Here is a 25,450-nt window from a genome sequence, read left to right as displayed (position 1 = left end):
TAGCATCTACCCAGAAGAAAAAAAAATCCTTTAATCATAAGGACATTTACACTAGACTATTTATCACAGCTCAATTCACAATTGCCAAAATGTGGAAACAGCCTAAATGCTCACCAACCCAGGAATGGATTAAGAAGCTGTGGTATGTCAGGTGGCACCTGTGATTCAAGGAATAGGGAACCGGCCCCATATACCAGAGGTGACAGGTTCAAACCCAGCCCCAGCCAAAAACTGAAAAAAAAAAAAAATCTGTGTATACCATGAAGTACTATTCAGCCACTAAAAAAAGATGGAGATTTTACATCTTTTGTATTAACCTGGATGGAGGTGGAACACATCCTTCTTAGTAAAGCATCACAAGAATGGAGAAGCAAGAATCCAGTGTACTCTATTCTAATATGAAGGCAGCAGTAGATGAGCTAATACGAGGGGTGTGAGGGAATGAGGGAGTGGGGACAGGGGAGGAGATGGGGGTGGAGAATCACGGTGTATGGCACACCTCTTGGGGGCAGGACACAAGTATAAGAGGAACTTCATGGCTGGGCACCTGTGGCTCAAGTGGCTAAGGCGCCAGCCACATACACCTAAGGTGGTGGGTTTGAATCCAGCCCCGGCCGCCAAACAACAATGATGGCTGCAACCAAAAAAAAAAAAGCCTGGCATTCTGGTGGGTGCCTGTGGTCCCAGCTACTTGGGAGGCTGAGATAGGAGATTTGCTTGAGCTCCAGGAGTTGGAGGTTGCTGTGAACTGTGATGCCACAGCACTCTACCCAGGGGAACAGCTTGAGGCTCTGTCCCCCCAAAAAGGAGGAACTGTATGTAATAAATGCAGTCAGTGTGACCTAATTCTTTGTACCCTCAATGAATCCCAAACGATAAAAATATAAAAGAAAACAAACCATAAGAAATAAATTTCTGTTGTTTAAGCCTCCCAGTCTGTGGTATTTTGTTATTTTCCTGGGGCTGTAGGAAACTAGACAGGACTCCTGGGAGAATGAATATGTCATTGCTTCAATGAGAAGAATAAATGGGCAAGAGGCTGGTAGTTCAGACCCCGGCGTGGGCTAACTGCCGAACAGCCGGTTATCATTTTAGATGTCTCCCCCTTGTGGCCATTTGCCCACCTCTGCTGTTCCTGAGTTGCATATGTAACTGTCCCATCCCGTAAATGAATTCTTTATGGAGGAAAGAAATCTCCATAGAAAGCTCCACAAATTCTCACAAGGAAAATGTGCAGACAATTCTACTGCAAATTTTCCCTTTGTCCTTGTTGGTAAAATAGAGGCAATATCTCTTCTGAGAGGCCAATTTCTCCACGTGCAAAGGCTCTGATCCTCCCATCCCCGCTCAGTTTTTCTGCTTATTACCTGCGGCACCTTCCACCTGCCTCTCTTCTCCCCTTTACCATCCAGCTTCCTGAGCAATGACACCGGTGTCTCCACTTGCCTCGTTCACACTTTTTTTTAACTGTGAAAGATTGTCCTACATGCAAGAGTCTAACATGTTTGAAGAATAATGATAAAACCCATATACCATACCGAGGTGAAAAAACCCCAGCCCGTTGCCAGTACTTTAGAATTCTCCTAAGTTCCTCTCCCTCGCAGACGTAGGGGTCACAGGTGTCCCCAGTTCTCTGTTAATCCTTCAGCTGCTTTTCTTGATAGTTTTACCACCTGCCATATTTCATTGAACTTAAGCTCTCCCATTGCGAGATAGATCATTATTTCATGTCTAAGACAGAGCGAGTGCTGCAAAGTGTAATTTTAAGACACGACTCTTTTATAAGATGCATCTTATTTTTGGAGAGATTAAAATTTCCAAAAAAAGGATGTCATAGGATAAACAAAGCATGACCTGCAGGCATCCTAAACTGTGTTTTTAGTTTTTATTTCTGAATTTTACATAAATGGCGTCATGCCGTATGAAGTCCTGCGTGATGAGTTCTTCTGCCCACAGTATATTTTTGAGCCCCCCTGTATGTGCACGTGACAGTGGTTTGTTCCTGTCCTTGCTCCCTACTGTACCGCTGGACTCTGCTACACTTTGTGTTACTGTAATTGGGCGTCTGACTGGTTTCTGCTTTTATTGATGTGAGTGATGTTTTTATGCACATTCCTATACATGTCCTCTGATGCACACAAATTTAAAGGTATATACGTAAGAATATCAGGTTCACAGAATATGCATATCTAACTTTATTGTGTAATGTCAAAATATTTTCCAAAGTGATGATACCAATATTAGTTCTCTATTTTAATAAGAATGTTCAATGACTTTCTCCACTGCAGTGGAGTATAGGTCACATCTTGTAACAAGAAAACTTTCCCTTTTTTAAGATCACAGGGATGTGTTCCTACGTTATTCTCTAGCATTTTATAGCTATGCTTTTCACCTGTGTTAAGAAGTATTCCTTAATTCCTATTCTATTTCAATAATATTGGAAAAAACTCTTTGCTTGGAAGTTTGGTATAACTCACCTAAAAATCAGGCAGGGACTTGCATTGTCTTTGTCAGGTTTTACAGTAATGATTCGTTTTCTTTTAGGAATAAAGGATGTGCAGGTTTTCTCATTTTTCTTCAATAGGTTTTGTTAATTTGTATTTTACTAGGAATTTTTTCATTTCATCTAAGTTTCCAAATTTACCAGTGTACAGTTGTTCCTAATATTTTATTATCTAAATTGCAATGCATCCATACTCATCTTTTTGGATAAATCTAGAGACTTATCAAAGAATAATCATTGGTTTTCTTGATCCCATTCAGGGGCCCTCAAACTTTTTAAACAGGGGGCCCATTCACTGTCCCTCAGACCATTGGAGGGCTGGACTGCGGGCCCCGGACAAGTCAGCTGCTAAGCAGGACAGGCAGCGGACAGGCAGCGGTGGCAAAAGCACCCAGCGGGCCGGATAAATGTCCTCGGCGGGACACATGTGGCTCACCGGCTGTATTTGAGGACGCCTGCATATAGTATGTTTTCCATTTTATTGACTTCTACTCATATCTTTGGTCTTCTACCTCTACTTTCTTTAGGTTTATTATGTTCATTTTAATAACTTCTTCAACTCGATGCTTAGCCTTTCATCTTTTCTAAGTACACAAATTTCCTGTGAAATCATTTTAGTGAAATTCCATAGGGTTTGGTATATTGTATTGCCATCTTCTCTCAGTTCTATTTATTTTCTTATTTCTACAATCATTTAAAACGTATTGTTTCCAAATATGTTGAGTTTTCCCGTTATACTTGTGTTACTGATTTCTCTCAAAATTGCAATTCAATGCACACCAATTGAATGGTATACACATAAGAATATCAGGTTCACAGAATATGCATGTATAAACTCCAGGAAATGATCCGGAATGCCTCAGGCCCTGGGCATCGACTGGGGCCAGCTTTCCAGCTTAGCGAGTGCGCCATCGTTCTAAGTGCCTAGGCAGCAGGAAGGCAAGCTAAGATGTCATATTTAATAAACGTCAGCTAGACTATATACTGCTCAAATTTATCTTCAAGACCTTTTATGCCACATTTTTCAACATTTACTGAAAGAGTTGTTTTTAAATCTCCCAATATTATCACAAAATTTTCAATTTCACGTTACAGTTTCATCAAACTTATGATTAACTTACTTTGAGACCATGTTATCAGGGACATACAGGTTTAGAATTTTTCTATCTTCCCATTTAAGTAAAGCTTTTATCATCATAAAGTAACTGTTTAAAAACTCTCTTTTTAGAGACAGAGTCTCACTCTCTTGCCCTCAGTAGGGTACTATGGCATCACAGCTCACAGCAACCTCCAGCTCTTGGTCTTAAGTGATTCTCTTGTCTCAGCCTCCTGAGTAGCTGGGACTACAGGTGCCCGCCACAACGCCCAGCTATTTTTTGTTGCAGTTTGGCCGAGGCTGGGTTCAAACCCACCACCCTCGATATATGGGGCCAACACCCTACTCACTGAGCCACAGTCGCCACCCTAAAAACTCTTGTAAATATTTTCTCTAAATACTGATTTTCTCTGATCTTAATATAGTAATATCACTTTATTTTAGTTAGTAGTTGCCTAATATATCTTTTTCCATCATTTAACTTTTAATCTGTGTATTTATGTTGTTGATAACTATGTTTTTTTGCAAATGGATTATTTTTCTTTTTAAATCCCACCTGACAGTTGTGGTCTTTTAGCTTTATCTTCGGTCCATTTATATTTACTCTGAGTAATATATTTGGATTTATTGCTATTCTCTTATTGTTGACTCTCTATTTGACCAATTTTGTAAATGTTCCTATACTTCCTGCCCTACCTTCTTGTCATTTGGAAAATTGAAAGACTGTGTGTGTGTGTGTGTGAGAGAGAGTGTGTGTATGTGTGTGTGTGTGCATGAGTGTGTGTGAGTGAGTGTGTGAGTATGAGAGAGTGTGTGTGAGTGAATGTGAGAGAGTATTGCATGCGTGTGTGTGTGCATGAGTGTGTGTGAGAATATGAATATCAGAGTGTGTGCGTGTGCGTGTGTGAGTGTGAGAGTGTGTGTTTGAGTAAGTGTATGTGTGTGTGAGTGTGTGAGTATGCGAGTGTGTGAGTGAATGCGAGAGAGTGTGTGCGCACATGCCTGTGTGTGCATGAGAGTGTGAGAGTGTATCAGAGTGTGTGCGTGCGCGTGTGTGTGGAGTGTGTGAGAGAGTGTGTTTGAGTAAGTGTATGTATGTGTGTGAGTGTGTGAGTATGCGAGTGTGTGTGAATGCGAGAAAGTGTGTGTGCGCATGCCTGTGTGTGCATGAGTGTGTGTGAGAGTGTATCAGAGTGTGTGTGAGAGTGTGTTTGAATGTGTGTATGTGTATGTGTGAGTGTGTGAGTATGAGAGTGTGTGAGTGAATGTGAGTGTGTGCGCACGTGCCTGTGTGTGCATGAGTGTGTGTGAGAGTGTATCAGAATGTGTGTGAGAGTGTTTGAATGTGTGTATGTGTATGTGTGAGTGTGTATGAGAGTGTGTGTGAGTGAATGTGAGTGTGTGCACACGTGCCTGTGTGTGCATGAGTGTGTGTGCGTGTGAGAGAGTGTGTGTGTGTGAGTGTGTGAGTATGAGAGAGTGTGTGAGTGAATGTGAGGGTGTGTGTGTGCGTGCATGTGTGTGCATGAGTATGTGTGAGAGTGTATCAGAGTGTGTGCGCGCGCGTGTGTGTGGAGTATGTTTGAGTAAATGTGTGTGTGAGTGTGTATGAGAGTGTGTGAGTGAATGTGAGAGTGTGTGCGCCCATGCATGTGTGTGCATGAGTATGTGTGAGAGTGTGAGTATCAGAGTGTGTGTGCATGTGTGTGTGCGTGCATGTGTGTGTGTGTGTCAGTGTGTGAGAGTGTGTGTTTGAGTAAGTGTGTGTGAGTGTGTGTGTGTGTTTTGCTTTTCATTCCTTTTTCCTCTTACTAGTTTGGCAAGTCCATACCCTATTTCTATGTTTTAATCATTACCAAACTGCCTACATATACAGATGGAATTCTATAGACTAAAGTCAAAAGTTAATCAATACCTTTATTCTCCTTGCTAACAGTGACCCTGGGAGGCTTTGGCTCTTTTCACTCTCCTGCCCACATTACCTCCTGTTGTCAACCGGGATTTGGGTTCCTGCCTGTTTCCCTTCTACACACATACATGTAAATAAAATAGATATTTTACTACTATTAACCTATGAAATTTTATTACTTATCTTATTCACATATTTTGCCACTATTTTTACTCACTACGATTTCTTGCATCTCAGATCTTCTATCAGGGATCATTTTTCTTCTGCCTGGAGTATACCCTCTAACATTTCCTATTGTGAGAGTATGCCTGAGGAAATGGTTTTTATTGGCCTTATTATTCTTAATTCTTGAAAGATGTTTTCAATTTTAGATTGAAGTTCTTCTAAGCACTTTGAATACTTTTCCGTCTGTCTTGGGGCTTCCATTGTTGTATCTACGGATCAGTCTTTAGACTATCTGTCATTTCTTTGCAGAGATTTGCCTTTTCTCTCTGATTCATTTTGATATCCTTTCTCTTGCTGCCTTCATCTGTATTTTTATTTTTTATTGAATTTGTTAGGTTTCCTGAGTCTGAAAAATTATTTCCAGTTATTGTGGGAAATTATCAACACTGAATTCCAAATATGTGTCTTCCCCATCCTTTCAATATTCCATTCTAGAAGAAAGTCCAGAGACATGTAGTAGACTCCATCATTCTACCTGCTCTCTCCCTTAACTTCTCTCTTTGTAATTTGCTTCTTTTTGTCTTTCAGAACTACATTCTCAGCAATTTCTTTATAGATTCATCTCCCATTCTCTCTTCAGCTGTATCTAATCTAGTGTTCAAAATAGCCATTAAATTTGTTAAATTGCTAATGTTTGTAATGTCTTCAGTTCTTAATTTTAGGAATTTAATGTCTTTTGTTCCTGCTCATGTTTTTTAGTTTCTCTTTTTTTTTTCATTTAAACACAATTGTTTTATACTCCATGTCTGAGAATTCTAATATCTGAAATCTTTTATGGATTGGTTCTGCTGTTTTTGTCTGTTTTTTTAAATTGATTGTCAATATGGTGCTTGTTTATTTGTGTGTTTTATAAATGTTTAATATGAACTGTTTATTTTCCTTAAAACTTCATGGATGGGAATTTGTCTGAGGTCTGGCTGACGTTGAGGCACCTAAAATGATTTTCTTTTAATCCTGACAGTTACCCAAGAGCATAACAAACTAAGACTATTTGATTTAAATTTGATGTTTGTGGTATTTCAGGCCTAGAGGTAGATGAATCCAGACAGCAAACATTTGAAGCCATCTTGTAGTTACAAATCCTTTGAGAAGTTTTTCCTCTCCCGCCAGTACCAAAGTCAGGGGAAGCAAATTTTCTTCTTAATAGTGAGTTTATTCTTCCTTCTCTCTTATTCTGAAAATGTGTCTATTTGAGCCAGATTTACTCAGGGGAATCCCGCTAGATTCCCACCCTGGGCAGGCCGTGGATGTTAGGTTAGCACAGCTACTAATGGAAAGCTTGCTCTCCGCAAACCCCTCAGGGCAGAAGACAGCTTTGTTCCTCACTCACCATGAGTGAGTATTATTGTTATTATTATTATTTTATGAGTATTATTTTAATTTTGGAGTCTGTGTATTTCTTACTTTCCTCCTACTTGAGGGATGTATTTTAAAGGTTTTGGGATGCAGATTTCCTCCAGCATTTTAGCTTTCAGGTGGGAGCCCCTTTGGTTTAGTATAGCTTCACCTGCTAGACTGCTGGGTACCCAGCCTGACCCAATCCAACCAGCATCATCACTCACATACGGTCTCTGCCACACCCTGTACGCTAAATCATTGCCACTTCCCAGTTCCCACTCTGCGCAGGTTCTCAGAAACATTCAGCAGTTGCCCTCTCCTTGCAACACTCTTCTCTGGACCCCTGGGACACCACTTTCTGCTTCTCCTTCAGCTCCTTCTTGGCCTCCTTCATGACTCTTCTCTGCCTACCCCTATGCTGTCATCCCTCCATTAAGGGCTTGGTTCTGCGCCCTCTTCCTTACAGACTTTACATACTCGGCCTAGCAATTTTACCCTCTCCTTGGTTCCAATTCCATCCATAATCCAAGGGTGCTCGAAGGCGTCACTCCCACTAGCCAGGTAGTCTGCGTGGCACACCTCCACCCGACGTTTCACAGCCAGTTCTAACTCAACAAAGGTCAACCTTTTCCCCAAAGGTGAGCACCCTGACTTTGCTCAGGCAAAATTGTATTATGCTTATAGAAAATTCCTCAAACTGATGCCCTACAGACCATCAGTGGATTTAAACATAAAGGCCCCATTTCTGATCCCCAACCCCCAATTGTACAAAGGGAGGTACCTTTATCAGAAAAGAGTGCCATGTTTCCATTGCCCAGCACCTCCACAGAGTGAGGCCAGAAAGAAAAAGATTAGTAAAATGAAAAGAAAGGAAAAATTTAAAATATTTTTAAGTGAAAAACAGGATGGAAAACATGACCTAATTTTTTAACGTTAACTATAGCAGATGAAATCTTTGCTGTCATGCTGGTCTTTGAAGGCCCTGCAGGCAGTGCTAACAATACAAATGATTCAGCTCATACCAGTGGGGAGGGAAGAAAAGGAAATCAAATATAAAATGGGATTGTATGATGTCTCTGAAACCTGACAAAGGCCCAGGGACATAACTGAGAGTCTGTGTGAGAAGGTAGAGAAAACACGTGTGGATGGTGACGTGCCACTCAGATCCCTCAGCTGCCGTTCCTCTTGGGGGACGACTCTGCTGAAGGAAGCCACCTCCCCCAGGTTACTCCCTTTCCAGAGGCAGGCTGGACCCACAGTCTGATCAGTGTGGGTGTGTTATGCCTGGCCTGGCCTGTCACCCCGCTGGGGACAGCTCTGAAGGCCTGCTCTCGCTCCCTCGGGCCTGGGCTGAGGCCTGCGCCGGGTCTGTGTTGCTCACAACTGTTTCCTCAGCCTGTCCTGCTTCCTGCCGCTGTCTTCATGGGTGCTGCTCCGCAGGGCGCTCCCTAGTTTCCATCCGGCTGCTCATCCCATCGCAGGGCAGCTTTTCAGTGATTTCTACCCACGACACCAGGGACAGTCTACAGGCATCTCTTTGAGACTGGCTCTGCCACTCAAAGCTTGGTGATCTTGGGCCAGTCCCTTACTTTCTCAAAATGCTTTTCTTTACCTGAATATCCCATAGGACTGGCTTTCCTGTCTAGAGTCACCCTACGGTTGGAATTCCAGTTCTGCCACTGAGTAGCCGGTAACTTACTAAACTTGGCAAGACCTCAACTTCCTTGTCTCTAGGTTGGGTGGGGATTACATCTTTTATCCCATTGTATCCCCAGTGGATGGCACGTAGCCAACAACTGATACCATTCACTGGGGAACAAATGAAGCTTCCAGCAGGCTGCACACCAAAGCCCAGGAATTCTGGTTTAAGCATTTGCTGGAATGAATATTCCTGATTGCTTTAGAGCTTAAAGCATCTTGACATCCCGGGGATTCCTTTGCCTCCATGTACCTCCCGGAATTTGGGTGCTCTTCCAGTTTTTCAGATCATGTTACTCGTCTGTTCACATCCTCCAGTCACTGCCCATCTCATTTATACTAAAGTCCCAAGGCCCAGCGCCCCCACCTCTCCAAACCCACTTCTCAACCTTTCTCCTGCTCAGCTCCAATGTTACCGGCTTCCTCCATCCTGTCAGGGCTCCAAGCACGACGCCACCTCGGGGCTACTGTACTTGCCACCCCTCCCTCAGGAGCCCCTCTCCATGTGGACCTGCATCCCTGCCTGTCTCCCTGACCCCCAGTCCAGTCCTGAGCTCTACCCTACTTCTCTTGGGTCCTCTCCACTGCACTGAGCACCTCAGTACTACCTGGACCTTTTAGCTCTCTAGCTGTCATCTGTCTCCCACCACAGTGAAAGCCCCATGAGGAAGGGACTTTTAGAATCTGACACATAATAAGTACATAATAAACATGGGTGGAATGAATATTTTGTAAAATTCCTTCAAAAACTATCAATTTAGATCTCCAGTTTCTTGGCCTTTCATACGTGCTCATTTTTTCTTTCGTTAAAGCAATAGGATCTTTGAATTTTCTAGCTTGAAGAGACAGTAAAGGTCTTTAATTCTTTTTTAATTTAGAGTGGAGAAAAATGAGGTCCGTATGGATGGAGTGACTGCCTCGGAGTTTAGAGCTAGCCATTTCTCTTTCCACCAAACCACAAACTCTGAGGTTGTAATCCAAAGTCTGAAATTACTTTCCCTTTGGAAGCCCTTGAAACGTCTAAAATGCAAAACTAGAAAACATAGGAAGCGAAGCCTAGGTCTTCCTGTGGCTTGTCACAGTTTTGGTGGCTCTTCCCCTGCTGTGGCCTCTGTTCTAGCGGCTTCTCCACCCACCAGCTTTCTCGCGTGGCCATCAGGATGGCAGCGGTCATGGGACCCCTTGTGGGACTCAGGGGCGTATTTTGTTTCTTCCGCTCACCCCCAAAGAGAATTAAATGTGTGCCGTCATTTCTTTTCTCTGAAGTCAGGATATATGGGTGAATTTAAAAGAACATGAATGAATTATGAAAATCAGCCCTGATATCCACAGAAGAGCTTGGTGATCAAGTGGCTGGTTTTTCAATCTACAGAGGAGGAGACCAGGGTGAAAAGAGAAGAAGCGAAATTCTCTGCATGTCGTGCTGTCCCGAACTGAACTCTGTTCTCTCCTCTTCCAGCTGCCGTGGCCTCTGTAAATGGAGCTGCTTTCTAGTCAGGTGCGTGAACCAGGAGCTGAGTTGGAGCCTTTCCCCCCTCACCCACCACACTCAACCCATGGCAGATCCCCATGGCTCCCCTGTCTCGGGGGGTGAAGGTATGATGCTCCTACCCTGCAAGCCAGCCCACCCCAGGCCAGACCATCACCCTCTCCCTTCCAGGCTGCTACAGCCCTGCTCTTGGCACCACCCTCGCCCCTCCAAGGGCCAGAGTGGTCTCTGCAGGGAGTAAACCAAATGATGCTTATTTTCCCTGCTCCCATCCTTCCAGGAGCTTCTCATCACTTACAGAAAAAACCCGCAACTCCCTGCCATGGCCCAGAGGGACACGGTGATCTGACTCTGGTCCTTCCATCTCTTCCCTCACCCACTGCCACTCCCCTTCCCTCTGGTCCAGCCCTGCCACCCCGGCTTCCCCGCTTTGTTACAAACACCCAAGCTCATTCCTGCCCGGGGCTTTGTACCTGTTTGCCCCTCTGCTCAGAATCCTTTGTCCCATATGCTGACACGTCCCACTCCCCACTGACCAGCTGGCTCTTCCCGAGCTCAACTAGTTCCCCGTCACTCTGCCCCTTAGCCTACATCACTTTCCCCATCCTGGGTTGCCTGTTCCTCTCTTAGAATAAAAATTCCATGCAGGTAGACAGTTTGTCTTGTTCACTGTTGTATCTCCTACACCTAAGACAATGCATAGTAGGTGTTCAATGAATATTTGATAAATGGACAGTTGGATCAATGAAGGAATGAATGATATTGCTCCATGACCTATATCTGTTTTGTGGCAAGGCCTGGACTTGAAACCAGGTCTTCTAATTCTCAGAACTGGGTAGATTTACTCCACACAGTAAAATTTTTAAGGAGTTAAAGAATCACACATCTTTAACTGCAGGGAAGAAAAATTACCTTTGGCTCCAGAAGCCTGTTTTCCGGGAAGGGGCCTGGCTGTTCTCAGCGTGCAGAGCGCAGCTTGCCGCAGCAGCGCCTGAGAATGCACACTCATGCTGCGGCCGGGCAGCGCTGCACGGCCCTGGGCAGACCCCGCCACTGCGGGTGCTCGTGCACGCTTCCTGTCACAGGTGTTTCCTAGATACACCTAGCTGAATGGGGACCCAACATACGATTTGGAGACTGTGTCACACACACACACACACACTGTATTTAAACAACACACATCACAAAAGAGGTCAGGCTTTCACCCTCCCTTCCTGCCAAGCCTGGGGACAAACAGTAGTGGTCTTGGCAGAAGGTCCCCGTCTCGTCACTTTGTCTCTGAGTCTAGGCCATTCATTTCCTCTCATTCAGTCAGCTTTATTTTTGGCTGTGTGACTTTCGTTCTTTTGTTTAGAGTTTTTATATTCTGTTCTCAGACTTTGTAACTTACGAATATCCGGTCAGCACCCCGCCCATGGATGCCCACATACCACATGGAGAGAGAATGTTGCCCTCACGCGAGCACCTTCACAACCCATGAGGCGCTCTTGCTTGTAATGGAAAATGTAACCTCCCCCTTGAGGGTACAAAGAGACGTAAGGTTGAGCACCGAATACACTGGGACGCTCACTGAAGAGTGGTCTCAGGCCCGAGAGACCAGGCCAACAAGGAAGGCGCCCCTGTGCGTGGAAAAACCGGGCGTGGGTCATTTAACCGGCTTCGGACACCAAGAGAGCTGAGCCTGGCGCCTGTCCCCTCCTGCTCAGCCCAGCCCCTCCGTCTGGGGCCCTTCCTCCTCGGGTCTTGCCCTTTCCTCTCTTCTCCTGTCTCTCTCTGAGATGTACTTCTTTGCCCCACAGTGAGAGGTGAGGGGGACACCAGGAAAGCCTTTGACACTGTCCAGGCGCGGCCATTTGTGCCTTTGTACCCTTCGTGACCAGGGCACGGACTCTTGAAGGAGTGAGGCAAGCCAGAGAGAGGGGAGTGGGCGGACGCCCACCCGCAAGGGCGGCTCTGGACGGATGGTGGAATGAGCTCGCAACCTGGGGGCTGAGGCCAGTGGGGACATCCCCGGACAGGGGCTGGCGAGAGGCGACCCGTCGTGCGCGCCGTGGCGCGGACGCAGCAGCAGGGGGCGCCCGCGGCCCCGCTCAGCCCGACCTGCCCGCGCCGGACTCGCACCTGGCTGGGGAAATTCTGCCGGCCGAGCGCAGAGCCCGCCGCAGAGAGCAGGCTGGGACACTGCGGACCTCGGGAGCCGCAGCCTGGTGGCCAAGCCCGGGCGCAGCTTGCGGGCGCTCGGCCAGGCCGCCTCCGCCCGCGCCCGCTCTCGGGAGGCGGAGGACACGCTGACTGCGGCCCCCACTAGCTGGGCGTCCTGAGGGTGACCCTCAGACCACCCGGTGCCCAGAAAGACTGTTTGATCCACGAGCTGGACAGTGCCTCCCCAGGGTCCCTCTTCCAGTGGGTGTATTTATTACAGGGGCTCGGGGAGGCACAGCCACTGCGGCGCAGTTACTGACTCATCTGGACACATCTGCGCTGCGGCAGAGCGCTGGGAGCTCGGAGAGGCTGCGCAGGAGGGAAGAGGGCTGTGGAGCTCTCTTGGACTCCCTTTCCTTAGGTAATAAGGAAAGGGGAGGGGAAAGGTGGAGCCTACCCCCACCCGACTCCCACTTGTCATGGTAGGAGGGTCCAGAAGAGGTTGCTGGGTGAGAATCCATCATGATGGGAAAGGAGATCAAAATTTGCAGATGCTTCCTATGTGCCTGACACATATCTTGGATGCTTTATCTCGTTTAATCCCCTCAACAGCCCTTTGAGGTCGGCAGGCATCGTAAACCCATTTTGCCCAAGAGCATTTGGAGGCTCCCAGAGGTCATGGGCTGGATGTGGCAGAGCCGTGTTCGTTGTGCAGTTGCCATAATGAATTCCTCACCGTGCAGGTGACCTGGAGTCCGAGCAGACCAAGACCCAAGAGCCGGGTGGAAAACTCCATCCTTCCTGCAGGGCCCTGCAGAGAAATGAGCCTGGCAGGAGCCGAGGGACAGGGGTTGGGCCGGGGCGGGGGGGAGGGACCCACAGGGCACCCTCTGTGGGTGCTGTTTGCTGCCCTTGGCAGAGAGGACATTCCCATACCGACATGGGTCAAGGTCCTTCCAGGGAGGAGGAGTGAACAGAGCTTAAAGACGGGCTTAGAATTGCCCTGGGCTACAATTTTCTAGTTGTACCTTTGAACACTGTAAAAAATCCTCAAAAATCACTTTCACAAAGGTTAATTATTCACTCTTTCCACAGTCCAGATGCCCTTTGTGATACAGTTAGGGCTTTGTTTGCTTTTCTTAAAAGTTCTAGAGTTTGTAATGGGACCAGTGTCCTTCAGGTGAAAAAAGAAGGAATTTGGTAGCCAGCAAAAGAAAAAAAAAATTGTTTTCTTTCTGCCCTTCATCTCCCAGGAGTTTGGAAACATTTTCTCAGAAGTTATGGATTGAGGACTTTGAGGACTGGAAACAAGTTGATCTTTAACAGCTGTGGCCCCTGTGGAGTGCTACAGACAACAGATCCAAGACACAATGACAAGCCAAACCCAAACAAACACATTCCCGCCAGCATCCTGCACCTGCCTCCTAGGCCCCCCCCCCTCCTGTGGATGGCAGCTAAGTCTACAGCAGAGGATTACCTTTATTCATTAGTACAGCATCCTTACCCACTGTGCACTTAGAGAGATGCAGGTTAGGAGTTTTACTATTTTAATATTTCAGTCACCTAAGTTACTTGACCTCCTTTAACAACGAGGGGGGACCTGCTTTGTGAACTTGGGCAAATCACCCAACTTCTTTAGTCCTCCAATTCCCACCAATACAGCTGGTGATCTGCAGCTGTAATCCTGGAAGCTGCCTTAAAAGGCTCCCCAGCTCTGTGGCATCCACTATTTCTGGCTCAGTGATTAGAAGGGCTTGTCGGGCCACACCCATATCTCTGGCGTTCTGGCAGCTAGCTGGCTGGACATTTTCACTAGGCATCCCACTGGGCACTCAGACCAAACACAGACTCTCTCCAGGCAGTGAGGGGGAATGTCAATTTCTTCTTTGATGTCTGGCTTATCTTTCAACGTCCACATTCAGTTGGTTTTGAAACTGGAACTTCCAGCTGTGAAGTGCTGGTGTTCTTCTAGTGCTGCAGCTGTCCACCCAGTTCAGGCCCTGCCCCCTCTCACTGGGGCCCTTCTTAGATGCCCAGCAGGTCCAGCAGCCTGCCCTCCTTTCACTTCCACTCTGACGCACTCTGAGTGTCACTGCAGGTCCATTGCACTCACCCACAGCACTGGCCAGCCTCTCCCCTGCTACAGAAACTTGAATGGTTTTATTTTGTGAACTGAGTAAACATTTGGCATTTGGGGCCTCCCTTATCAGCCTAAATTGCTCCCCCATGCTCCCTACACTTCAGCCAAATTCAGTGTCCCTCATACGCAGCCCAGCTTTTCTCAGCTCTCTCCTCCCTCGTCTTGCTCTGTCCGGAACACACACACTCCCATACCTGCCTCCACACCTCGCCTCTTTGTCAAGGCCCAGATCAGAGGCTACTTTTTCCTTGAAACTTTCTAGGAGGCCCCCACTAAGAATCAATTTCTCGTTTATTTATTCAGTCAACAAATATTTATCGAGCACCAAATATATGCCGGGTTTTATCCAGGCCCTGGGAATTCAATTCAAATAAGGGGGAGTTTGCTGTTGGTGGGTAACAGAACATGATGAAACAAACAAACAGGAAAAAGACAGATCCCAGTGAGCACAACGGAGAAGCGCTTGGATTTGTTGGCCTTTATTACAGAGTTCTTGTAATGTGCCTTTTTGCAATCAAGCACTACCTTGTAAACCCTCTGAGGAAACAATCTGAGTCTCATTTATCTTTGTAACTTCCGTGCCTAACATCATCACATCTGTGCAGTAGCCCCTAGGTGTGTGTTTGTGGAAGAGAGGAAGGGAGGGAGGGAGGGAAAGCAAAGATTTGAAAATATTTGAACAAATACTCCAGACCAGCGGTGGAGCACTTGTTAATATCTTTATTAGACTGAGCATGGCGGCTGATGCCTATAATCCCAGCTCTATTGGAGGGTGAGGTGGTAAAATAGCTTGAAGCCAGGAGTTCAAGACCAGCTTGGGCAACAAAGCAACCCCATGCCTCTGGAAAAAAATAAGAAAAATTAGCCAGGTGTGGTGGCCTATGCCTGTAGTTCCAGCTGCTTGGGAGGCTGAGGGAGGAGGATTCCTTCCGCCCAGGAGTTGAAGGATGCAGTGAGTTACCATGATGCCACTGCAGCATAGCAAGAGACCCTGTCTCCCCCCCCCAAAAAAAACTTGTTAAATTCAGAGTTAAAATAAAAGGTTTATCTTCCATTTGCCAACTTTGCAATCCCTAGAGGTGGCTTTCTGTGTGAGAACCTCACTCAGCATAGAAGAGGCAATGTAGGGCAGAGGAGGGACATGGATCTGGGACTTATTTGCTGTCCCACCACATAATGGTCGAAAGGTTTTGAGCCAGTTCCTGAATTCCTCTGAGCCTTAATATCCTCGCCTGTGAGATGGGGATCCTAAAATCTGCCTCACAAACTTAGAAAACCAAATGAGATAGCTCATTTGAAAAATTTAGCATCCCACAATCATGAAATTGACTCAGGATCTTCCTACGTCCTTGGGACACTGAAGTGGGCTAACTATCCCCAGAAACAGAAACCCTTTAGATAGAGGGGTATTTTAAAATATTATTTCTGAATCTACTTTTCTAGGTTCTTGAGGAAGAAAGAATCCTGGGCTCCCAAGATAACCTCGGGTATCCTGAGAAGCGACTGGGTCCTGTCTCATTCCCTGCCTGCCTTATGTGTCCTCCCAGGGCTATACCTCTTCCAAGCATTGCATTTGTTGCTCTCTGCACAGGAACCACACAATAACCTCCCTCAAAAAGCACGTCCTGCTGCATCTGCTCCCAGAAAATATGGCCTAAGAGAAAGTCATCACTTCTCTTGCCTGTAGTTCGCTAGTGGCCATTGCGTGAGATGTGGCTGTCTCATAGTCTCTACTCATCAAGCACAGATTGCCAAGACTCTGCTAACTTCTCCCTTTGTGCCCACTGCTCTCCAACACCATCTCAGAGTCACTTTTACATCTTCTGTGCGTTCCAGAATTCACTCATCCTTGTGGTCCCCCTACCAGACCTATTTCCATGGAGTAGTAATGGCCCCAAGTGACTTAGCTTCTGGATGTTTCACGGGAATTAAGGCTCTTGAAAGATGGCATCACTCCAACAAGATGTGATTTCCATAGAAGGGAGACTGTGTTAACGACCGCTAGGAAATAAACTTGCCCCTTGCTTGTCTAAAATTTCCAGATGGGGTCCAGGGTTTTGGCAAAAGTTTGTGCGGTACCTTGAGCTCTTCTTCTACTTGAAAATTAAATATTCTAGAAATGACTCTGAGCCATCAGGACATGCTTCTCTGACAACAGCAGAGTATAAACAGGTGCTTGGACCTCTCTGGATATTTGATGAATATTAACTGAATTGAAGAGGGAGAGAGTGACAAAAATACACTGCAGTCTTTCATCAGCACACTCGTCACTAGTGTGTCCCGGACAAGTCCCACCTCTCACCCACTCTTCCCGACCACCTCAGTCAATCACTCCCCTAGTGAGTGTGTTTCTCAGTCTCTTTCTCTCTTTTCCTCCTTTAATAAACCCATGATTGTTTTGCCGAGTGTGGTTGAGGAAAGGAAGCCTCTTAGATGAGTGTTTTAATGAAGCTGCAGGGAATTGGAGAAAATAGAATGGAATACTCTGGCAGCTATCCTTCTCTCCAAGTCCCCTTACCTCTCACCTCCTATCACTCACTTGGAACATGGTAGAATTTCTTATACTTACAGTAGAAGGAATAATCACAGGCATTTAAAGAGCGGCAAAGCCTTCTCTGATGTGGGGTAATTGAACTCAGTTTTACTGAGGTTAACTACAAAGCTTTGAGTTCCCACTTGCACTGAAACCATCACCAATGAGATCTGGAATGCTGCCCCTGGGCAAATTGCTCATGGGTCCACTTTTTCTCTAATGGGCACAGAAGTTCACCTGTATCACCACATAGGAGGATAAGCACAGACCAGGGGGATAGAGTGGGATCCTGTGTTGATGGGGTCTTTAACTAAGAGCCTGAGGCCTGGCTCTATTCATCAGTACATACAAAGAAATTCCACTTCTTTAAGACTCAATTTCCTCATCTGTAGAAAGGGGACCAATAATACATACCTCATATGGTGGTGGTTGAGTGAAATGTATGAACTGTATTCAAAAGCACATTGTATTACAAATGTAGTATAGGCCAGACATGGTGGCTCACAACTGTAATCCAGTGCTTTGGGATTACAGTATAATTTTGTTGACTATAGACTTGATGCTGAATATCAGATCTCTAGAACTTACTCATCTTGCATAACTAAAGCTGTTGAATAGTTAGCATCTCTTTCCGCTTGAGGGATATTGTTCTGAGGTTTTCTTTTCTTTTTGGGTTTCTTAAAACAAGCTGAGAAATAGTCCTTTCTTTTTGATTTTCTGGGAGGATTGGTATTATTTTGTCTCGAAATATTTGGTAGAATTCGTGGATGAGGCTATCTGAACCTGGAGATTTCTTTCCCAGTGTGTTTTAGAACTATGAATTCAACATCTTTAATCATTATAGCACTATTCCGATTATCTACTTCATCATGGCTGAATTTGGGTAGATTAAAATTTTTAAGAAATTGGTGCATTTCATCCACGTTGTCAGATTTGTGTATGTGAAATTATTTGTGGAGCTCCATTATTGAGTCATTGACATCTGCAGGGTCTGTGATTACGTCCCTTTCTTCTTTTCTGATATATGTAATTTATTATTTTTCTCTCTTTTTTAACTAGATGCTTCTTAATTTTATTGATCTTTCCAAGAACAATTTCTTGGTTTATTGACTTTCTCCATTTTTTATACTTTCCATTTCTTTGATATTTGCCCTTATTTGTTGTTTCCTTCCTTCTACTTACCATGGATTGATTTTGCTTTTCTTAATCTAGTTTTGCAAGATGGAAGTTTAAACGATCGATTTGACACCTTTCTTCTTTTCTAACGTAAGAATTTATTTCTCTAACTCTCCCTCTGAGTGCTCCTTTAGGTACAGCCCATAAATTTCTATGTATTTTCATTTCCACTTAGTTCAAGATATGTTCTAATTTCCCTGGAGACTTTCTCTCCGACCAAGGAATTATTTAGAAATGCTTTATTTAATACCCAGGTATTCTGAGATTTCCCCACATACATTTTATAACTGTCAAACCTAGGAAAGCTACAGAAATCTCAAGAAACCATTATTTAAAAAGCTGAATAATTTGTTGAGCACCTCCTCTGTGTAAACCACTAGGCTAGTTGCAGTTTGGGGGGCAAGGGTGCATGATTTTAGTTCCAGCCTTCAAGGAGCTGACAGGCCAAGAGGGAAACCGAGATGCCCATGCAAATAAGTAGGGCATGTGATGGTAGGTGGTTATAAGACCTTAGCATGGAACTGACAAATAATGCTGTAATGCTTCTCATGGTCTATGGAACAGAGCAGCCTTATGATAGGCATCTCTTCCAGTGGAAACAGTCAAGGTCAAGGGTGTGTGGTGGGCCTTGAGAATAGGTAAGACTTCCGTCATGAAGGTTTTAGGGAGGGCCACTTCTAGGTAGAGGGAGTTTGCCTGGAGGTGGCAGCACCACCTGCCCTTTGGGCACCTCTCCCTGCCGGTGCCTTGCCAAGCCTGCTGCCACCTGACGCTCTTGGCTTGCTCAGTTATTCACATCTGGACAGTGAACTCATCAGATTCACCAGACTGAGCCTTTTCGAAAAGTTGAAGGAAGCTGCTAAAGACTTTTGAAAAAGTCAGTGCTTTCTGGGCCAGCAGGGGTGAATAAGTAAAGCAAATATCAAAAGGGTATTCTAATTTCCTTCACGTCCTGCCACACTGAAGACATGGTCTGCCCTTCTGCCTGGTCAGAAACAGAGCTGAGAATCTGGAAGTCACTGACTCAAAACGGAAAACTAACACATCAGCAAACTGGAGCTGCCGCAGAGCTGTGAAGGTGAATCGAATCAGCCTTGGAATTTTGGCCTCTCCGGTCTCCAGAAAGCAGGGTGCTCTTGTAGTCATGGAAGCTAAAGGACATCAGAGTGGCAGGGGGAGGAAGAGGACACATTTGCTTCAGCTCCAAGGACACTGGGTCATTGCAAGAGAAAAAAGGGGGAAATAAGAGGGAAAAATCCCTTTGAGATGCATGAGAGATCAACCATCAAGGAAGAATTCCGGCAGAGTGAGAGTTAGTGAGCCCAAAGCCTGGTTACCAAGCCTTGGTCATCCTTCCTGGAGTTCTCAGGCATATTTTACTTTCTTCCACATTTTTCTTCAAAAACCGACCTGCAGGATCTTCTTTTAGCACCCAGGAAGGATCAGCTCGGAACAATGCTGCTGAAATGTTGGGAATTTACGTTTTTCCTGTCAATTTATTCTGTACCTGCATTTTCTTTTTTTACTGCAGAAATACGGTGTGGAAGGTGGTGATTCACAAAGTGGAAATCCTGGTTTTCTGTCTCTTATCAAGGACTAAAATGACTAGATTTAATCTTATAGAGAAATTTCTTAAAAATAAAAATGGTTAATTTCTCATTGTATTTTCTTGGATAAGTTACCTCGATTCTTGAAGTCTCAGTTTTAATATCTAGAAAACAGAGATAATAACACTCACCCCATGGAGTTGACATGATGTAGGAAAAAACAGCCTAACTCCTAGGACTACCAGAAGAATTAAGTGAGGAAAGTGCACTATCAGGGGGGTGAGTAGACAGAGTAAGGGCCTCCCTCAGGCCTGTGGCCCAGGGGGCAGGAAGCGGGGTAGGTGAGGACAGGACGGGGAGGGGCAGGTAAATGATCTGGTAATGACCACAGACTGTCTCTCTGTGCTGTCAGCTTTGATATCCTGGAGGGATGATAAAGAAGATCATGATTCCTGTAACCATATTTCCTCAGGGAGCACGGTATGCGAGAAGCCGCAGCACACAGGATCATTTTCTCATTATTATATAATAATATCAAAGATAATGTCATCCTTCTCAAGCAGCCAGAGCACTCAGCACTGCATATTCTGGGCTCGGGGCTGAGGGGCTGAGGCTGCCAGCTGCCAGCATAAGGCTGCTGCGTGATGGGAAAGGCAGGACCGGAGGCAAGGGAGTGACCGGGAGCAGCCACACTCAGGGAAGCGCTGAGAGTGCAGTGCTCCTGCCACACACACAGACAGAGGTCGCTGGTCTCAGAGGGAAGGCTCTGCAGAAGGCAGGCGCTCCCTCTGCTCACTGCACCATCAACAGGCGAAATAGAGAGGAGGGTTTGCAGGCCTGCAGCCGCAAGTTGCTGCTTCCTCCCCTGCTTCCTTGGCACTTGGCAGGCTGTGTTTGTGTCTGAGGGAGTCCCAGGAACTAGAGCGCAGCACCCAGAGGGAGAGCCCCCAGGGAAGGGCAGAGCAGGCAGGGGCCCCTCTTTGGTCCAGTGCAAGCCTCACTGTGTTGTGGACTCTGTTTCCAGGGATCGGAAGGATTTTCTCTTTCACATGAATAAGCAGAGACTCACTAAAGGAGGGCATGGTTCCTAAGAAATGGTTACGGAGTTGACGAATCACTAGGGCCACTGAGGCATAGAGCAGCTGTCCCGGGCCAAGTGAGAGTCTGGTGCAAAGAAGACTTGATACCTTCCTTCCTGGTTAAGCTGTTTGATATTTCCCTTTCAGGAGAAAGAGGACAGAAAGCGGAGCAGGAGGAGCAGAGCTCCAGACCTTCATGCCCTTACTCTGGAGCTCTGCTCCTCCTCTCAGATGCGAATATCTGTGCTCTAAGGCTGAGCCCTGAGTATCTCCAGAAGGAGAGCAGATGGACCATTCCCTTTTTTGAACATTCCGGGAACTGGCACCACAGAGCCCCCTAGTCATAACGCTCTGCCTGCGTTCCTATAGGGTCTAGGTCTCACAGATGCCACATGACAAGTAAGACATTAGAGATCAACTCCTCCCAGATCAGTTGTTTAGGCAGTAAGGGTAAGGAGAAATAAGAATCCATGCCCTCCGCCCATGGCAAGGACCCTCATAGGCCCTTCCTGGAACCCCTGGCACAGTTCTCCATGTACCCAGGCCTCCGTCTCTCGAGTCTAGTGCTGCTGAGTCTTGGCACAGGGTCACAGCACCTCAAGACATGCTATAGCTTACTGTGCCTTCTGAGGTCTGTCCCCAAGTAGGGTTGCCAGAAGTAAAGGTCACCTGAGGACTCTGAACTGAAACAGGGATCCCTGAGAATGGATCAAAATGTGTCCTGGGTATGCCAGAGCCATGTGAAAGTCCTGTCCCACACTGGGTGTCAGCTGGCTGACCAAGCTTCAGGGTGGTGCAGCGGAAAGGCTGGGGTAGCATTTGTCTCAGTCTACTTGGCGCACTAATGCCACACCCAATGTCCTTGGGTGATCTATAATCACAGAAATGTACTTCTCACAGTTCTAGAGGCTGGGAAATTCAAGATCAAGGTGCCTAAAGATTCAGTGTGCGGTTAGCACCCATTCCTCATAGATGATGCCCGCTGGCTGTGTCCTCACACAGTGGAAGGGGCAAGGCAACTTGAGTCACTCTCTCTTATTAGGCACTGATCCCATTCACCAGGGGGGTGCCCTTCTGACCTCATGGCTTCTCGATAGGTGCCACCTCTCAATACTACCACTTGGGTATTCAGTTCCAACACATTAATCTGGGGGAGGCACCAATGTTCAGATCATGGCAGCATCTTATCCAATAACTCCAAGCAGCCTTGAAGAATAAGCATAAACCACTCAACTCTCTCTCCTTCAGTTCAAACCCATCATACATCTGGAGTTTATTCACATCATGAGCATTTTAGTAACTTTGATAAAACTTTGTGTATTCTAATTGTAAAAACTAATCCAACATTAACCTAAACCCCGTGCAAGTGCTTATAGACACTTAACGACACAAAAGAGTTCAGGCATCCCTTTTGAATAGCTTTAACTAAGGCAAAGCGACCTAACCTAGAAATGGACACAGCAGACTAAGGTTGAGACTACTCGTAGCCTCGATTAGCCTCAGGCTGTCCCCCTGGATAGAGTGCTATGGCATCACAGCTCACAGCAACCTCCAACTCCTGGGCTCAAGTGAGTCTCCTGCCTCAGCCTCCCAAGTAGCTGGGACCACAGGCGCCTGCCACAATGCCTGGCTGTTTTTTGGTTGCAGCCATCATTGTTGTTTGGCAGGCCTGGGCTGGATTCAAACCCACCACCTTAGGTGTATGTGGCTGGCACCTTAGCCACTTGAGCCACAGGCCCGGAGCCATAATCTGTGTTTCTGACCCTGTGCTATTCAGCCTCCAGGTCTGGTGCTCTTTCTACATAGCTCTGGGATAGAACCAACTGTGGGCATCCCAAGTAAGGCCATTGTGGAGTCAAGGCACGAACTGCCCCAGCCACTCCCCACATGAGATGAGCCCCTGCAGAGGCCTCTGGTCATGCAAAGGGGCAAAGCTCTCTCTTCCCCCAGAAGGCTCCCAGAGCTTCCTGGTAATCCCACAGTTTGAGTGTCTGAAATCCCTGCAGGAAGCCGAGCACCTCCACAGAGCAATTCCTGGGATTCTCAGAGCTTCCCAGAATAAGCCTTGGTATCAGCAGCCGAGCTATGGGCAGCCAGCTGCAGGACATTCTGGCTCTGGGCCAGCTCTCCAGGCATGGCCAGCAGTGGGGCTTGGGGCCCTCCCTAGGAATGCCCAGAGAGCTGGAGTCGGGCTGGGGTTTGTGACTGCCCACCTCTGGGCGTGGCCCTGTGGTAAAGTGACCCCTATGTACCTCGCACAGTGCACCTTACTGTGACGTCCTGTTCCGTCTTTACTTCTGCTCATTAGTATGTGTGAGTGGGGGTCTTATGTCTAATGTGGGTATAAAGCACGTCAAAGCATGTCTGTGTGTGTGTGAGTGTGTGGAGGTACAGCTGTGCACCAACTGTGTGGTACCACGTCCTAGTGGTTCTTATCGAGGTAGCAATTCACAGCTGCCCAGCATGTCACAATGTGACACAGGCCCTGCCTTGCAGAGACAGGCGCCTTGCTGCTCTGTCCTCAACTTGACTTTGTTCCCGTAGGGTGTGGCTTCTGGCGGTTTTCCCTGACTCTCTCTGGTTTCTGCTCGCCTCTCTTGCATCTCCCCCACCCCAGCCCTGTGATGACTCCTCCAGCCACCAGAGAAAACTGCTGGCAACCATTCATTCTGAGGCATTTGTTAAGCCAATGAAAGGACAGTGCCCAGGAGTCCCCAGAACAAGGTAGAGCTGCATCCTGCCTGTACCCAGGATCCATCTCCTCCTGACCCAGGCCTCCCCCACACCCAGGTGGGCACAGCCCTGTCCTCTCCAGCTCTCAGCCTTGGACAGGTTCTGAAGGAGCAGCACACCACTCTCCGCAATGCCGCAGGCTCTTCTAGGTCCCTGGGGATCCCACTTACAGCTTCCACGTTGCCTGGCAAAGCTGGGAAAACTGGGGACTGTGGGGACCATTAGAATTCATGACTGTGCAGTGCAAGTGAGAGGGAGCTACTAAGGGGCTGGTGGGCTCTGAGGGAGGAATGACACGTGCAAAGAGGCAGATGCGGGAAGGGATCCTGCAGGCTGGCAGGGAGAAGCAGCTCTTGGCACCAGCTCCGAGCAGCCTGATGCAACGTCACTCCCTCTGCAGCAGCTCTCCGGAGGCTGCCTGTGCTCCCCTGCTCAGTGTCCCCTGCCTGGGTCTCCCCAGTGGGTGACTGGTCCTCAGTGCTGATCTTTGGGCGGGAGGGCTTAGCCAGGGCACCTGCATGTGGAGAGTTTCTCATGATGAGGAAAGCAGTCAGAAAGCTCTGTGACTTTGGACAAATTGCTGAAGCCCTCTGTGCCTCGGTTTTTTAATCTGTAGACATGGCATTGCAACAGTCTATGCCTCACAGGCTTATGGTAAGAATTAAACACTTTATGTACGGCACTCAGCACAGTACCCGGCCTGGAGGAAGCACTTAGCGATTGGTTGCCATTAGGAGATTATTCCATGGGTCAATCCAGCCTTTTCCTTGGGTCTGCTGACGGGAAGAAGAAGGAAGGGACCCTTTCATGTCTGGAGAGGACCCCACTGTCCTGGTATTCCTGGGTACCTCCAGGATGCCTGGTAGGCCCAGCCCTGAGCTGCTGTGGTGACAAAGCCCACCCTCCCAGGACAACCTGTCTTTCCCCACTCAGTCACCTCGGTAGTCTTCTCCAAAAGGTCAGCACAGCAGAGAGCCCCCTCTAGAATTTGTGTCTGGTGATAAGGCCAGCAGACACAGGCCTAAAAATAAACCTTAATAAGATTTTAAGTAAACATGTTCTCTACACCAATTCTGATCACGATTCTTTTTCTCTCTGAGAGCAATGTGACCTATTGCAAGACCCGTTCCTGCAGAGGAGGAAATGTCAAAGGCTTTGCACACTAGCGTGAGCTCAGATAAAGCTACTGGGCCTTTCAGCCTTAGCCTATGAGCCTCCCAGTCCCCTCCAGGGTGCATCTGCACTTCTGTCCCCCAGCCCCCTCTGCGCCTCCCTAGGCTCAGGGAACAAGCCTGAGTGTGTGTGCACTACAGCTGAGCAGGGGACATGGCTTTGCTAACCCTTTGGCCCCAGCACGCAGTCTGGAAGGTGGTGTCTGGGGACCACCAGTGTATCTAGTTTACTGGGGGGGGGGGTTATGGTGCACGAGATGAGACCACCAGAGAAATTGAATAAGCCAATAGGAGTCTTTTTATGAAGACTGGCCAGCCTGACTGCCTCCTAAGGTCGGAAGAGCAGCAATGACCAGCTTGGGAACAGAGTTTTTATAGGGTAATTTATACAGGCTAAACAACAGTAAGCAAGCAGCCGAATTTCACAACTGGCATGCACAGAAACAAATTTATAGCACTTGTGGTTAATAACAGTTATTGGTCAACTAGTTCAGCAAGAAAAATACTTTTTAGAACAATGGAGTCAGCAGGACCCTAAGGTGCCAGTGGTGCCACCAAGGAGGCCTCATCCTGTTTTCCTAACCTTTGCCCCATTACCTCATCCTTCTTATTTTTACTTTCCCCAGTGTTGGGAAAAAGGGGGGGGTGGGCATCAGTGCTGGTGGGCTGA

This window comes from Otolemur garnettii, unplaced genomic scaffold (assembly GCF_000181295.1).
Source record: "Otolemur garnettii isolate 467f Iridium unplaced genomic scaffold, OtoGar3 scaffold00073, whole genome shotgun sequence".
Classification (NCBI taxonomy): domain Eukaryota; kingdom Metazoa; phylum Chordata; class Mammalia; order Primates; family Galagidae; genus Otolemur; species Otolemur garnettii.
This window is presented reverse-complemented; position numbering follows the sequence as displayed.